This window comes from Manis javanica, chromosome 2 (genome assembly GCF_040802235.1).
Source record: "Manis javanica isolate MJ-LG chromosome 2, MJ_LKY, whole genome shotgun sequence".
Taxonomy (NCBI): domain Eukaryota; kingdom Metazoa; phylum Chordata; class Mammalia; order Pholidota; family Manidae; genus Manis; species Manis javanica.
The window spans coordinates 94,439,780-94,454,309 of NC_133157.1; the positions used below are offsets into that span (position 1 = coordinate 94,439,780).

General features: G+C 43.0%; 2 long non-coding RNA genes across 3 annotated transcripts in view; one reads left to right on the top strand and one right to left on the bottom strand.

The window, feature by feature from the left end:
• Positions 1-7,074, top strand: part of LOC140847759 (uncharacterized) — an 81,077-nt gene extending 74,003 nt beyond the window's left edge. The window contains exons 3-4 of one of the 2 annotated variants that reach the window (XR_012127887.1): positions 6,251-6,469; positions 6,589-7,074. This is a non-coding gene — a long non-coding RNA (uncharacterized lncRNA). Of the gene's footprint in view, positions 1-6,250 lie in introns of both variants that reach the window. The other variant, XR_012127884.1, reaches the window with a different exon arrangement.
• The window catches only part of LOC140847758 (uncharacterized), a 40,169-nt gene that overhangs the window by 18,043 nt on the left and 7,596 nt on the right, over positions 1-14,530 (bottom strand). The window lies entirely within an intron of this gene.

The following is a 14,530-nucleotide window of genomic DNA, read 5'->3' on the forward strand; positions in this document are numbered from 1 at the left end:
AATTGAAGAGGTAATAAAAAAACTACCAAAGAACAAAACCCCCAGGCCAGATGGATTTACCCAGGAATTTTATCAGACATACAGGGAAGACATAATACCCATTCTCCATAAAGTTTTCCAAAAAATTGAAGAGGAGGGAATACTTACAAACTCATTCTATGAAGCCAACATCACCCTAATACCAAAACCAGGCAAAGACCCCACCAAAAAGAAAACTACAGACCAATATCCCTGATGAATGTAGATGCAAAAATACTCAACAAAATATTAGCAAACTGAATTAAAAAATATATCAAAAGGATCGTACACCATGAGCAAGTGGGATTCACCCCAGCAATGCAAGGATGGTACAACATTCGAAAATCCATCAACATCATCCACCACATCAACAAAAAGATGGACAAATACCACATGATCATCTCCATAGATGCTGAAAAAGCATTCGACAAACTTCAACATCCATTCATGATAAAAACTCTCAGCAAAATGGGAATAGAGGGCAAGTTCCTCAACATAGTAAAGTCTATATATCATAAACCCACAGCCAACATTATACTGAACAGCGAGAAGCTGAAAGCTTTTCCTCTGAGATCGGGAACTAGACAGGGATGCCCACTCTCCCCACTGTTGTTTAACATACTACTGGAGGTCCTAGCCACGACAATCAGACAAAACAAAGAAATACAAGGAATCCAGATTGGTAAAGAAGAAGTTAAACTGTCACTATTTGCAGATGACATGATACTGTACATAAAAAACCCTAAAGACTCCACCCCAAAACTACCAGAACTGATATCAGAATACAGCAAAGTTGCAGGATACAAAATTAACACACAGAAATCTGTAGCTTTCCTGTACACTAACAATGAACCAATAGAAAGAGAAATCAGGAAAACAATTCCATTCACAATTGCATCAAAAAGAATAAAATACCTAGGAATAAACCTAACCAAAGAAGTGAAAGACCTATACTCTGAAAACTACAAGTCACTCTGAAGAGAAATTAAAGGGGTCATTAACAAATGGAAACTCATCCCATGCTCGTTGCTAGGAAGAATTAATATCGTCAAAATGGATATCCTGCCCAAAGCAATATACAGATTTGATGCAATCCCTATCAAATTACCAGCAACATTCTTCAATGAACTGGAACAAATAATTCAAAAACTCATATGGAAACACCAAAGACCCCGAATAGCCAAAGCAATCCTGAGAAAGAAGAATAAAGTAGGGGGGATCTCACTCCCCAACTTCAAGCTCTACTATAAAGCCATAGTAATCAAGACAGTTTGGTACTGGCACAAGAACAGAGCCACAGACCAGTGGAACAGACTAGAGACTCCAGACATTAACCCAAACATATATGGTCAATTAATATTTGATAAAGGAGCCATGGGCATACAATGGGGAAATGACAGTCTCTTCAACCGATGGTGCTGGCAAAACTGGACAGCTACATGTAGGAAAATGAAACTGGACCATTGTCTAACCCCATATACAAAAGTAAACTCAAAATGGATCAAAGACCTGAATGTAAGTCATGAAACCATTAAGCTCATGGAAAAAACATAGGCAAAAATCTCTCAGACATAAACATGAGTGACCTCTTCTTGAACATATCTCCCCGGGCAAGGAAAACAACAGCAAAAGTGAACAAGTGGGACTATATTAAGCTGAAAAGCTTCTGTACAGCAAAAGACACCATCAATAGAAAAGGAACCCTACAGTATGGGAGAATATATTTGTAAATGACAGATCCAATAAAGGCTTGACATCCAAAATATATAAAGAGTTCACATGCCTCAACAAACAAAAATCAAATAATTCAATTACAAAATGGGCAGAGGAACTGAACAGACAGTTCTCCAAAAAAGAAATACAGATGGCCAACAGACACATGAAAAGATGCTCCACATTGCTAATTATCAGAGAAATGCAAATTAAAACTACAATGAGGTATCACCTCACACCAGTAAGGAGAGCTGCCATCCAAAAGACAAACAACAAATGCTGGCGAGGCTGTGGAGAAAGGGGTAACCCTCCTACACTGCTGGTGGGGATGTAAATTAGTTCAACCATTGTGGAAAGCAGTATGGAGGTTCTTCAAAATGCTCAAAACAGACTTACCATTTGACCCAGGAATTCCACTCCTAGGAATTTACCCTAAGAACGCAGCAATCAAGTTTGAGAAAGACAGATGCACTCCTATGTTTATCGCAGCACTATTTACAATAGCCAAGAATTGGAAGCAACTTAAATGTCCATCGGTAGATGAATGGATAAAGATGTGGTACATATACACAGTGGAATACTACTCAGCCATAAGAAGAGGGCAAATCCTACCATTTGCAGCAACATGGATGGACCTGGAGGGTATTATGCTCAGTGAAATAAGCCAAGCGGAGAAAGAGAAATACCAAATGATTTCACTCATCTGTGGAGTATAATAACAAAGGAAAAACTGAAGGAACAAAACAGCAGCAGAATCACAGAACCCAAGAATGGACTAACAGGGACCAAAGGGAAAGGGACTGGGGAGGATGGGTGGGTAGGGAGGGATAAGCGGGGGAAGAAGAGGGGTATTAAAATTAGCATGTATGGGGGGGTGGGAGAAAGGGGAGGGCTGTACAAGACAGAGAAGACAAGTAGTGATTCTACAACATTTTGCTGTGCTGATGGACAGTGACTGTAGGGGGGTTTATGGGGGGACCTGGTATAGGGGAGAGCCTAGTAAACATAATATTCTTCATGTAAGTGTAGATTAAATGTAAGAAAAAGAAATGAATGAGATGGGGGATTACTCCCTTATTGGATAAAACCAACTGTAAATCAACGATTAATGCATGCTTTAAATATCCTTAATTTTGATCACTTAAAGGGTGTCAAATTATCGGCTATGGATGTACACTTTTCTGATAATATTCCTTTCTCTTAAAAAAAAAAAAAGAAAAAGAAGTTCCTGTGTGGTAACCTCCAATGAATTCTACACAATGGTATAAAGGGCATATCAAAGTGTGGGCAATGGGTCTGTTTGTGTTTATACAGAGGATCAAAGCCTAATTTCGCTACCCAGAAAATGAACTAAGATACAATATGAAGAAGAACTTCCAACATCAGCACTCTTTGGAAGAGTCATACCAGATGATGATCTCAACAAAGATCCAGGCGCTGCTGCAGTTGTAGCTGCATTCATCCCACCGGTTCCTGGACTTGCCATTGAAATGAAGGAGATATCTAAGCTGGCCTGTGCATACAGTAAAACAACAAATTTGACTGGATCTATACTGTTGGAACTCAACCAAGAATTATGAGAAGTGCAAGTTGTAGCGCTCCAAAATCTTACAACTATAGACTATCTACTGTTAAAAGAACATATGGGCTGTGAACAGTTCCCAGAATGGATTGTTTTAATTTGTCTGATTTCTCTCAGACTGCTCAAGTACAGTTGGACAATATCCATTATATCATAGACAAATTTTCACAAATGCCTAGGGTGCCTAACTGGTTTTCTTGGCTTCACTGGAGATGGCTGGTAATTGTAGGTCTGCTTTGGTTATGTAACTGTATTCCTATTATGTTAATGTGTGTGTGAAACTTAATTAGTAGTTTAAAACCTATACATGCTTAAGTTACTCTACAAGAAGATGTGTCAAAGAAATTATCAGTCTTCCCATGCTTTCTTCTGTCTGGTACTTCTATAGCTTTTCTCTTCCTTCCTAATTACAACCCTTAAATAGAATTCGTTCCCCACATTGAATTCACCGAGTATCATAATTCCTCCAAGTGGTAAAGATACCTCAAGACAAATGCTGGGCATAGAAGCCACAGGGCATAAATCTGCAAAGAAGTAACAAGCTAACCTTTTCAAACGATATGGCTTCTCTCCCACTTACCAACTTTACATTTCCCTGTATGGCCCCAGAAGGTGACTGGTTAGCCAGAGACGGGTAAGATTTCTCAAGGGAGGAACAACCTAAGACAGGCACAGTCACAGGGGGGCCATCAGGTGAGAAATTGGGGATCAACAGAGGTGAGGCTTAGAACCTCACCACCCCCCTATTTTGAGAGAAATCTTCTGCATCCGTGGATGTTTCATTGCCCTTGTCTAGCTTGGATTAACACATAGTCTACAGGCACACACCTGATCATCTACATTTGTTCTCTTACAACACTAAACTATGTTTTCTACCTTTATCTTGCATCTACCTACCACTTCAGCATATTAAAATAATAATAATAATAATAATAAGGGAGAAATGTGGGATTCACATATAAATCAAGTATAAAAATCAAACGAATATTCATATTTGACCTGATTGTTTATAGTTCATGCGTGATCAAAACCGAAAGTTTTTGTGATGACTGCCCTTGTACTGTTCAATATGTAAGAACTTATTCACTATGTAAGAATTTGTTTACCATGTAAGAACTTGTTCATTATGCTTCAGAAGATTGGAGAGTGATGAGAATTAGGCTGGGGGTGGATTAATGATTGTACATTGAGCATTGACTCCCCTATACAGAATTTTATTGTTGTTAACAACCATTTGATCAATAAATATGAGAGACACCCTCTCAAAAAAAAAAAAAGGTGCTTTTTACCTCTAGTTCACTCTGGTATTTTCCAGAGGGCCCCTGGAACACATCAGAGGAATTTTTTCTCCTCATTGGGGAAAATATTTGGCTAATTTGGATTATTTATCTGATACATATTTACCTGGAAAGCACTGTCAAAGGGAATGATGCCAAACTTTGTTACTGAATGTTTTATGTTACAGAAATATCCAAATTTTCTTATGTCAACTGTCTTATAGTAAGCTCTCATCAGATCTTTAACCATTGTCATTTGTAAGTCTTTTGTCATTTATAGTCACTCTTTTATTACTCCTAAACTAGTAAAGAACTGGATTTCAGCAGAACAAGTATCGGTTACATAAGATTAAATAAACTAGGGAAATGATTTTGTGGTTTTTTGTTTCAAATGTTGCTGATAAAGTGTTTTAAGCTTTTTCTCTTAAGCTGACAACAGTTTAGTAAATGACAATGCCTTTACAAGCAGAATTGAAACACTTGTCTTTTTCTCTACCTGACCCCTCCAGAATTTAAAAGCTTTCAGTATTTTTATATTTTATGCCAGTATGTTTATTTGCATAAGCTCAGTAAGAATCTGCTTTCCTTATAACAAGACCAATTAAAAACACTGGTTATGTTATCAAGGCTTTGACTGGAATGTCATACCTGAGAGACACGTGCATAAAATCAGATATGAACAGTTTAAGGAACTAAGGTTGACTTTATAGCCAACAAAGCCCCTTGGAAGAACTGGCCCGGTACCTTGCTCACAGGGTTCCCAGCAGCCTTCCCAGGTGAGTAAGGAAGGTCACTTTCTGGCAGGTGCAGGAACCTCAAAATGTCTCGGAGACCTCAAGAAGACAGGAATTCACCCAAATATACAAGTACTGCAGGCAAAACCTGATGGCACGTCTGGCTTGGCTTTCTGGCCTCAAGAGGCCTTCAAAAGTCCAATCTGAAATTCCTTATAAAAAGTTCCAGCAAAGCACATTTAAAAGATCCTAAGTAATCAATTGTTCTTCTTGCTGCACTTATGCAAACAGTCAAGCCAATTGTTAATTATTTTCTTAAACTAGTTACTTCTAATAAAAACAAAGGTCATTTTAGAGAAGAGAATTGTTTCAATAATGCAGCCTTATCTATACTAAACCCTTAATAGTCATTGGGACATAAACTAGATCCAAAATTCTAGCTTCTTCAAAATATCTGGCTATGATTTTCCAGATGTTTTAGTTTTCTATCATTTCAATTAAAGTTTTACTATTTTTAGTTCTCATATTCAACCACGCATTCTTAATCTCATCAAGTTTGTCCTTCCAGATGGAAAATCCAACTCCAGATATTGCTACTTAACCTAATAACACAATATGTTCTATCTTGCCTAGAAGCCACAAAACTGCAACTAGTAATAGAAATGGAACCTGGAATAGAAGCGCCGATCTTCCAAGGCCCTCTCAACTGACCTTTATGGGCCCCCTCTCAGCATGAAGCAGCGAGAGCGGTCGTCACCCCCTTTCCCTAGCAGCAGCTAGGGTCTCTATCTTTTGAGGGGGGAATGAGACAGGGACCTTGAGCTTAGACAGAATAGGGTGAGGGCCTCCAGAAAAGGCAAGGCAGGATATTTGCCGTCAGAGCATGCAAAGAAACCCCCTACCAAAACTCTGTGTTAAACATTCAGCTCTAGAGTCATTCTTCAGTGAGATCAGTTAAAGCTTAAAAGGCCAGAAGCAACTTGGCCTGGAATGTTTGAGTGTTCTGCAAATGAAGAAGGGTATCTCAGCACAACCTGTGACTTAACTGCAAACAGCCCTGGCAAACTGACAGCAAACCAGCCCACCCTAGGGGCAGGACAGGTGGTGCAAGTCCACACCCTAAGCCCTCTCTTCAGGTTATTAAGGTATGTATGGCATGGGATGCATCCTTCCTGCTCTAATAGATTATCCTGGAAATAGTCGTGAAAGATTTCTCCGAGCTCTGCCATCTGATTGTGATGACAACTTGAGGCTTTTGTTGCAGTTGCAGCTGCATTCATCCTGCTGGCTCCTGGGCTTGTCGGTGGAATGCAAAAGGAACTGTCTAAGCTGGCCTGTGCATACAGCAAGACAATGAATTTGACTGCTTCCGTATTATCTGAACTCAGTCAAGAGCTAGAAGTGTGAGTTGCAGTGCTTCAGAATCGTGCTACTATGACTGTCTGCTGTTAAAAGGACACATGGGGTGTGAACAATTTGCAGGAATGTGCTGTTTTAATTTGTCAGATTTCTCTCAAACCATTCAGAATCAACTAGACAATATTCATAATATTATCAATCAATTTTCACAAATGCCTGGGTTACTTAACTGGTTTTCTTGGTTTCATTGGATATGGCCCTTAATTGTGGGTCTGCTTTTGTTATGTATCTGTATTCCTGTTCTGTTAATGTGTGTATGTAATTTAATTGATAGTTTGTTAAAACCCATGCAGGCTTCTGCTACTCTACAAGAAGTTATGTCATTGAAATAATCTTATCACATTTTTCTTCCATTTGCTACTTCTATAACTTTTCTTCTCCCTTCCTGAATACAACCCTTTTTCTAGAATTTTTGTCTCATAGATAGAACTGTAGTGCATCAAAGCCTTTCCAGCTAATGAGGATACCTCAAGACAAGTGCTGGGCATAGTAGCCATGAAGCATAACTTTTCAAAAAGGCAGAAAGCTAACCTTTTCAAAGAATACTACTTCTCTCTCACTTACCCACTTCACATCTCCCTGTATGGCCCTGGAAGATGGCTGGTTAGCCAGAGATGGGTAAGAATCCTCAAGGGAGGAATGACCTAAGACAGGCACAGTCGCAGAGGGGCCATCAGGTGAGAAATTGGGAGTCAACAGAGGTGAGGCTTAGAACCTCAGCCCCCCAGTTTGGAAAGAAAGCTTCTGTACCCAGGGCTGTTTTGTTGCCCTTGCCCAGCTCAGGTCAAAACTCCCTCTATAGGCATAGGCCTGATCACCTACAATTACCTTCTATTTGCACTAAATCTATTTTCTGTCTATTTCACATCATGTAAATTTAAGAAGTAGACTTATTTCATACTGAAGAATTTGGAGAAGTAAACTATATTAAAAGCCTTCTGTTAGAAACTATCTGCTTGCTATATTCTTTATTATGTCTACTACTTAAAAGAAAAGGGGGAAATGTGGGATTAATGGGATTAATACATAAATCAAGTAATATAGGAGATGTACAAATACATATGACCTGTTTCTCCTACAACTCCTGATGCATGATCAATAACAGAATGAGTAAAGACAAAACAGTTCCTACAACTCATGACCTCACATGGTTTTGGTGTCCTTGAGGAGCGTCACGCCCTATGGCTGGACTCAACAGTCAGATAATGATTGTGTGTTGACCATGTGTTGAACTCCCTACTCAGAATTCTTTGGATGTTTGGGTTCATTTGCTCAATAAATATGAGGAGTGCCTTTTCGGCATCACTCTTGCACTGTTACGCCTTGAGTCCCCTGGCTGCCCTTTCAGATCTTCATATCTCATAGTGTCTCCCTGCTTATCTGTGATACAGAGGCAGGGAGGGGACCAACACTACATGCCACTTAGGGTATATAAGCAGCCTTCTAACTCACAGAGGGCTAATTCTGCAGCTTCTGGTGTCCCCACCCTTCCCCAAATCTGGGGAAGGCCATGACCCTCTAGGAGGTACTTTACCCTAGACCAATTCCCCACCAGGGGCTCCCAAATTGGAAGTCCCACAGATGGGGGGACAGTAACAGGTGAAGCTGCATCCTCTGCCACTGCATCCACTGGGTCCACCCCAATATCCACAGCAGGGGTTCCAGGCATCTCCCCACCATCTCTAGGGACAGCCCTCTCAAAAGTCTCACCCATTTGGACAGATTTTTTTTTGTGTTCAGAGGTCCTGCCAACTACTGCCAGTTGTTAACTCTGAGAAGAGGAAATCCCGGTCCAAAATACCTCTAAAACCAAAATCAGTCAAAGGGAGAAATAAAGTTTAAAATCCGTTTATTGCTTACAAACTGTGGTCTGGAGCCATTTCTCTCTCCTGCTCTGGAAGAAATAAGCAAGACTTCCCCTCAACCTCTCAGGTTCAGATAAGCCCTGGGTGGCCCAGGTAATTACCTACTGATATGGAGATGAACTACTCTCCACCCCTTTAGGAACACCTGTTGATATGCAGATGCACTAAAGCCATGTGAGATTCTGGAAATCCTTCTATTTTACCCACAGGTCACCCCTCCAGAAATCTCACCTTACAATCTACTCACTCCCCCTCTTCCGCAATGGCCCCTGAGCAAGAAAACTGGGGCATTGTGGCCAGACTGATGACATAAAATAGCAACAGTGATAAAATCATGATAATCCTCAAGCCAGAGGATTCAGCTGTGTTCAAAGTCCTCTGCAGATTAAGTCTACAGTTCACCCATTCCACAGGCAGGCGGTAGCAATTACCATGTGGCAGCTGCAGCCAGGGAGTGTATCCAGGCCATAAGGACTGAAGAAGAAAATGAACTTAACGGTGATAAGATACATGTTTTAATGACACCAGCATAGGCAAATCTTGTCCATCAGGTAGGATGCAAGCAAGACAGTGGTCCTGTGGTAGAACAGTGGCAGGAATGAGATATCATCCTGGTCTAGTATACCAGACTTTCACACCCCTCCCTGTGGGGGTTACAGATGGGTCAATATATAGGGCTACAGGAGGTACATGCACTGGCCATAAAGAAAAAATAAAACTTCCCTGAAAGATGCTCTTACCTCCTGGATGTGTTGGGTACACTACTGTGACCTTTCGGGGCCACTCTGCTCTTACTCCAGGAATACACATGAGGCCAGCTTTCAGGCCTTTTCCATTAGGTGCCAGAGGACCAGCTATCCCTGGTCTATGTGCTGAAATGTCCAGGACCATGTCCATTCAACATGGTTTGAATATCTCCAGGGTTTAATGAAGTTGAGGCTGGTAGCAGAATGTTGCTCTGCTGGCCATATCATGACTTCAAAACTCTTCTTTGGTTTGCACATACAGCTGTATAGGAGAGGTAGCAAGGTGTGTGAGCATACCCACAGGGCTCAAAGCTCCTTTTCGTGGCTTCTCATTCAAACTCCGTAGCACTGTCCATAAGCACACTGACCAGCCCCGTAGACTACTGGTGTCCAACTTCTTGCCAGATTTCAACAAACCGTTGTACCTCTCTTTCATGCCTGCCCCAGTAGGGTTGGTTATATGGTACATGAAACTTCCACTTTATTCCTAATTGCTGCATCCATCCTTGTAACACAGTTCCATTAAGGTCGGTGCCTTGATCACTTTCAATCACCTGTGGCTGGCCATAGGCTGCAAAGAGATGCTCTAGGCCCCTGCTGGTGGTTTGCTGATCTGCACAAAATGCAGGAAAAGCAACCAATAGTCCAGTAGCCATGTCCACACAAGCCATGGAATACCAATATCCTTCTGATATGGGCAGAGGCCCAGTATAGTCTATCTGCCAGCTTATAAGAGGTATCGGTCCCCTCATTATTGTCCCATGTTCCAGCAGGACTCAGTGTAAGTCCCTCTTAGAGCACGCAAAGCACTCCTTCCGGGCCTGGCTGACTTCTTCAAAGGTCAATGGCAAGCCCCATCAACGGGCTACAGCCCACGTTGTCTTTTGCCTTGTGTGCAACAAACACTGATGTAGCCATTGGGCAACATCAGAGGCAGGCTTTCCTTCTAGCCAGCACACCTGGGTCACTGTGCCTGCTTCATCATTCGCTGGGGATGCCAAAGGCAAATGGCCAGTCACGTGACATATGGTGCAGTCTTAGTCTGACCAGAGGTCACTAGGTCTTGCCACAACACTTGCCCCCAAAGGGGCTGGTGACCAACCATCCAGTTGGCATAGTACCACGTCAGTAGCCACAGGGTCAGGCCATGACAGACAGCCCAGCTGACAATGCAGACAAGTATAGGGGAAGGCTACTGGGTGATCATGAGCCATACTGCCCAGAAGTCAGCCCACTGGCTGCTCTTCCCCTTGTCATCCTCCATCCACATTGTCTCAGTCTTAGGATGGAACAGCCCTCCACTTTGGGGAAGGCCCATGACTGGAGCAGTCTGTATACCAAGCATCTTCAGGTACAGGGGCTTTTCCCTCCTGGTAAGGACTCTCAGCTACCAATGGCTCAAAAGCAAGTTCTTCCTGCTTTCCACGGTATAGATCACTGGCCCCAATAAGCACTGGGGTCCTCCACTTAAGGAGCTAGTAGAGAGAGCGCTATACTGCTGTAAATATGTGCCCCATTTGGCCAGCATAGGCATCTGTGTCATGTCACTCTGTGACCTTTGTGTCCCATCTTGCACACACCCCGCAATGGGATAGGTGGTTATTACCTTTGTTGGAGCTGTTCTGGTGATAGATTCCATAGCCAGTAAGGTGTGGTACACAGCAGGCAGTTGCTTTTCTTTCAAGGTGTACCGGGCCTCTGCTCCTTTCCATAGTTGTGACCAGAATCCAGTAGGTTGGTGTGTCTGTTCAAGCCACTGCCAAAGGCCCCATCCATAACCATCTTCGATTACATGAACATCTAGCTCACGGGGCTTTGATGAGTCCATTACACTCAAGGCTTGCACGGCCTTGACTGTTGCTTGGCAGCAGTAAAAGCAGCTGCACATGTGTCATCCCGGTCCCATCTGATGCCCTTTTGTACCAACAGGTGTAAGAGCTTCAGAATTTCTGCCAAGTGTGGGATAAACACTCTCCAGTAGCCCCAAAGACCCAAACATTCTTGTAATACTGCCACAGTAGTAAGGGAAAGCCTGGACCTTGCCTATGACTGCATCAGGAGTAACTTTGCTTTTACCCGACCAGACAACTGTCAAGAATTTTACAGACAAACTAGGTCCCTGAACCTTGGTGCTGTTCACAGCCCATCAATGTAGTGATACAACCACACTGTTTGTGGTTCTTCCATGTGGCCAAGTCCTGGGCTATGAGTCTGTGACAGATGGTGGGACTGTGGAGGTATCCCTGTGGAAGGACAGTGAATGTCCACTGCCAGCCTTCCCACATGAAGGCAAACTGTTCCTGGCTTTCCTGTGCTGCGTCTATAGAGAAGAAAGCATTAGCAAGGTCTACTACATAATGATAGGTTCCCAGCTCATGGCTGAGGGTGTCCAGAATGGCTGCTATAGAGGGGACAGCAGCATGCACAGGGGGTGTGACTTTATTCAATTCCCTGTAGTCCACAGTCATGCGCTAGGAGCCATTTGACTTTTTCTCTGGCCACACTGGGGAATTAAAAGGACTATGAGTGGGCTTTATGATGCCCACGCTCTCCAACTCCTGTAGGGTTTCTCCTATTTCCTTGTGCTCTTGAGGCAATTTACACTGCTTAGCATTTGTCACCCGCTGAGGTACAGGCAGAGCTACAGGTGGTTGTATAGCATGTCCCCTCAGAACTGCCTTTACCACACATACCCTCAGTCTGAACTCACCTACAGTGGTCTCTATCCACAGGCCCTGCAGGATATCTACCCCCAAAATACACTCAGGGATGGGACAAATGTACATGGTATACTCCTTCAGGGGTAAATGCCCTATCACCAATGGGATTGGGGCTTTCTTCACTCTAACTGCATTATCCCCATAGCCATCTATCACAGCAGGGGTCCCAGGAAAAATCTCAGGGTTGCCATAAATCAGAGAACACTCAGCTCCTGTGTCCACCAGTGCCAGGACACACTGTACATTCACAGGGGACCAATGAATTGCTAATTCTACATGTGGCCTCCAGTCCCCACCATGTCCCACAAGGTGGGGACCTTGACCGACCCCGCACTCCCAGTCGAACCACAATGCCCAATCGTCCTCCTGTGGGGGTTACAGCCCAGATGAATCCTGAGTATGGTCCCCATGAAGTTTTGCAGGGACAAAGGCGGGGCATGAGGCCTTGACTCCGGTTTCTGTGCCCTGGACCTCAGCGGCTGGAACTGCTGCTATGGTTTTATTTGGAACCACAGTTCTAAGAAGATCCTATTGGCCGCCCAACAAGATTCTATTGAGCTGCCCATCAAGTTTTTCTTTCACTACCCGGCTGCCTGCTTTGCTCCCAAGGTGGGTTGAGTTATTGTCTGTTTGTTAAAGGTATGTTAAGAAACTTACTTTTTAACTAATTGGGCTTTAATGCAATCTTATCTTCAAACCTTCCTGTTTTTACTATGTTGTCTTGGGCTTGCTTGTTAACTTGTCCAGGTTGCAAATGACCTGAATAGGGGTGGAGGAGGGAAAGGAGCACCTGGGTAAAGTCAGAAAAACAAGCTGGGCCCCCCAGCAGGCCAAAGCAAATCCCACAATGGATACTCTTGCTTTGTGTTTTCTGGAGGCCCTCATCCTACCCTGTCCAAGTCAACAGTCCCTGTCTCATTCCCCCCTCTACACATGGAGACCCTAGCTGCTGCTAGGGAAAGGGGGTGATGACCGCTCTGGCTGCTTCCTGCCGAGAGGGGGCGCAGTAAAGCGTGCAGTCAGGTCTCCTTCACTGGTTGTCGAGAGGCCTCAGGAGATGGGCATTTTCATCCTGGGTTTCATTTCCTTCACCATTTGCAGTATTATGGCATTTGCAGTATTAAGAGCATTCAGAAACTAGCTGCATATTGTAGTAGTCCATGGGACTTCTGGGCCTGACATAGCTTGAACTTGCTTTCAGTGGTGCTGGAGTGAATCAGAAACATTTTATGAATATTCCACACAACACTCAACTTTAATTATAGCACAGGTTCCATCCTGTGCTGCTGTTAAGATGTCTAGTGCCATATTATGTCATATAACTGCTTGGTGCATTAGTTTAACTTCAGTGTTAAGGCCATTTGAGTAAAAGTGGTTAGGGATTTTATATACCAAATTACATATTCTAAAATAAGAGATGGTATAAAAATGGAGGCTAGGTGATGATACCAGTGAAAAACACTCCTAGTCCATTGATATTGGAGGCTTCCGAAGTTTGCAGGGTGTGGGATGTTCTTAACCCAACATCCTTGCAACCAAGGAAATCCCAGAGTGCACTTCCCTATCCACCCTGGAGGGAGCCATGGCCAGAGATTAGTTCCACACAGACAGTGAGTGCTGTTTGGGTCTGGACAACAGATACCATGGTGGATTGTCTAATCTGTGTCAAGCCAATCTGTAGCCTGTAAAGTTATAATATGTAAACAGTGGTCTTTGGGAAGCCAGTTTAAATATTGGGTGAAGCTTGGGCGATGGTTGTTAGAATGGTTTCTTTGCTCCCAGCAGAGGGGAGCCTTTTGACTTAAGCATCCTGCCATTGGAGTAACCCAAATGCACTCATCCCGGATTTGAAAAAATTGCTTTCATATCTGTGATTATTTGCATGGAGAATTAGCACATTGGAGGCATTTTGCAGTTGGGGTAGAGCTGTAATGGTAGCTAAATTCTTTGAAACATCATAGGAGAAGGGAAATTTATGCCTGTTAACTTATTGAGACTTTAGGCATGAGAAACTGCTTTGATAACACAACTAGAAAACACTTTGCAATTTTTCAACATTAAGAACAGACTAATACAAAAGATGGCGGCGTGAGAGACGAGACAGAGGCTTCCTCCTAAAACTGCATATAATACGAAAATATAATTAGTACAACTAATCCTGAAAGAGCAATAGCAAAGAGGGCTGAGCCAGACTGCATACACTTGGAGAAAAGAGCAGACCTCATGCAACAGGGTAACTAACTACCAAAGTGGTGGCCCAGAGGAACCCAAACCCTTCCCCCACCCCAGCTCAATGGCAGGAGGAAGAGAAACAGTGGGGAGGGAGTGGAGGCCTGGAATTGCTGAACACCTAACTCTGGAGATCTGCTCTGAGAGCACAAACCTACATTTCATGGTGCTTTCATGATACTCTTGTGACTAGGGGATTGGAAAGCTAAGACAGGCAGAATCCTGGA